At 38.0% G+C, this 2,908-nt stretch overlaps 1 pseudogene; it reads right to left on the bottom strand.

The window, feature by feature from the left end:
• Positions 1 to 1,047: 1,047 nt before the first annotated feature.
• On the bottom strand, positions 1,048 to 2,619 carry LOC139443680 (galactosylgalactosylxylosylprotein 3-beta-glucuronosyltransferase 1-like; annotated as a pseudogene).
• Positions 2,620 to 2,908: the final 289 nt, after the last annotated feature.

The following is a 2,908-nucleotide window of genomic DNA, read 5'->3' on the forward strand; positions in this document are numbered from 1 at the left end:
CAAGTGGACACATTTGTAAATGACAGAATTTGCAAATATGCCCAAGCCTTAAATATTGGTATCATTTTGGATATGAAAAAAATATAAGCATGTAACTATCGAGTTCACAACGATTTATTTTCACACTGCTAACACCAATGCAATCAATGGTAATATTCAATAACGACATTAACGTTTACAGTCCTCAGCCTCCAGCAACGCAAATTAACATTATGCAAGGTGACAAGTAATCATAATGTAAGCAGCTGAACTCTTTCCTTCCTCTGTATCTTCCCGAGGCAATGGATTTAACTAACTTTAAAAGCCTAGTTTCCACCCTTGCCAAACTACATTGGAATGTCTATACTCGAGTTTAGCGCAACCATTGACTATTACGAGTTATATCCCGTATGTATTGTGTCATGTCCTTCCTTCAATTACTTTCGCACATTCTACTCATGATAATTCACTCATCAAGGCACTCTTCAGCAGTCCAATCAGTGTAGTGGTCACAACGTGGAGCGTTGTCTCCCTTTACAAAATGGTTCTAATGTCGAAATCAAAGCAAAATTAAATATATTTTATCCACATGATATATATCGAGGATAATATGATTTCACTATACTTCAACAATGAAGTTAGATCCATGGTCGAATTTCACCTTCATTTTATCTTCCTGTGTAAGTTTAGGGGGTAGCGCCCTAGTGTGCCACACACGCACCTGTCAAAGAAAGAGTGAATGAGTGAATGTGATTGACACTTTGAGCAGTATTGTATCAGAACAAATTATTGTAAGTGAAACATCATGTAAAATAATCAGCTCGTAAAATATTCTCCGAAAGTGGCAATTGGTAAAGTTGAGGTATTTCACGCTAACGCGACTTTGCACAGTAATTCTGTTATATCACAGCGTGTCAATTAATATGTGTGGAAAGCACGAATTGAAGCAGGTACAAGGGGATAGGCGACACTTCGGTGACATCCTTAAACATGGTATAGTGCTGACCGACCCAGGAACATAACCTGGGATTGATAACCTGAAAATGGAAAGGTGAGGTGAAATTGGGCTCAATGTTGGTAACATAGCAACGCATTGAATTGAAGATCAGGATGTTCAAAGAAAAGATGAAGGTTCATAGCAAAACCTGCCATGTCTATAGCAAACTTATGACTTGGATCATAGCTCACCCGCCAACCTGTCACCTGTAGTGAGAGAAAATGATATAGAGTGGCATCACCGATGTGGTCCTAGACAGTGGAATGTCATTAGTCCGGAACAGTGCAGAAACTTTTGAAAAGAACGTTTTTGCAAAGTACATTATTCCGTAACGATGATTCGCTAATAAAAGGTAGTTCAAATACAAGGAATGGCATTGGTATTTGAAATGTAACAGGAGCAATAAAACGTTATTACTATTTTTATTGTAAACAATATTTTTTTCATGTATTTGCTGGAACAAATAATTTTATTTACAAAATTTTCTCTATCCCAAAACCCAAAGAATATAAAATGGGCTTTCCTACCAGGATACCCCAAATTCCATCATGCCCCAAATACCAGGAATGGCAATGTTATTTGTATTGTACAGTAACAGGAACAACTGTAACAGGAACACAATTAATGTTATTCTACCTTTCCATTCTTCACAATAGGCGCTTCATATCTCAGATCTCCAACAAGTTCAACGGGCCATACAGAAATCTTCCGAGTCCGTCGCATCTACGAGAAACACACAAGTGTTCATAATTTGTGAAAAAGAAAATGGTTAGTTATGTAAATTAAAGTTTCATTCTTGAGATAAAGCAGATAGCGAGGGAGTTTGAACACGGCGTATTTTCTTGATGTGGGAGGAACGTCCTAAGTGATGGAGGTCTTAAACGTTGACCATTTTGGTGAAACCCGCGAGCACATGTATGGCAGATAAGGGAGGCAATCAAAAGGGCTTCAACAATGGTCATATATGTTATGTAAACACTAAAATCGTTCTTATTCTTAATCTTAAATAAAACAACTACAGAGCACACTGACACAGGAATTCGCCAATTATAACCATAGTGTCCCCACTTTCCTGGTATTTGTCATGTAAGATTTTACCTCGGCAAAAATTCGCAAGTCGTACGTGTTATTATCATCAGCAAAATATACAACACCAGGCTGAGTTTCCAGGGCCACATTTTTCCGCAGCCAAGATATCCCGAGGTTTTGTTCCACTCCTTTCGCTGGTTTTCTCACGCGACTGTGTACGACACACCACAGTTTCTTAACAAGTTGGCGACTAACGGAGATTTCTTCCTGGAATCTTCCACCGCAATCCAGTGAAAACTGGACATGTGAAGAAACGTCTGAGATAGCCTTGTAAGTTCGGCCTTCTGTTGACTGCGTGCGTATGTTGGTGTCATGGCATTTACCACTGGAAGATCCTTCGAACTATTTCTCCGAGTTTTAAGATTCAGAGAAAGGTTTAGTATTCTCGCCTCTGCACGTTTATTTCTGTTTGAAATTTCTTTTATTTCATTGTCCTAATCTCTCAGTTGTTCTCTGTAACTTCTGTAAGAGGCCAGAAGAATATTTTGCTTCTGTTTCAACAATACTTCCACTGTCTGTAATCGAGTTCTTGAATTTACTTTTGAAAACCACATCTCTATAAAGGAGAAGGATGACATGTCATGTGATTAACAATAAAATCCAGAGACTGTGCTCTTCATCACTGGGAATATTTTATCATTTCGTCTGTGAAAGGTAAATCAACTGAATTAATATATATACTATATGCAATTGACAAAATGACATTGAACTATGAAATACAGTATGACTCGGGTTTTTTTTTTTTTTTTTTTTTGGTTTTTTTGGGGCGGGGGTTATTTGGCCCGATAACTTGTCTACCAATCGACACAGCTCAACGTTATATGTTCAATAAACGTCTGGCTG

The sequence above is a fragment of the Haliotis cracherodii genome, unplaced genomic scaffold (genome assembly GCF_022045235.1).
Source record: "Haliotis cracherodii isolate W230 unplaced genomic scaffold, xgHalCrac1.p SCAF_5, whole genome shotgun sequence".
NCBI classification, from domain to species: Eukaryota; Metazoa; Mollusca; class Gastropoda; order Lepetellida; family Haliotidae; genus Haliotis; species Haliotis cracherodii.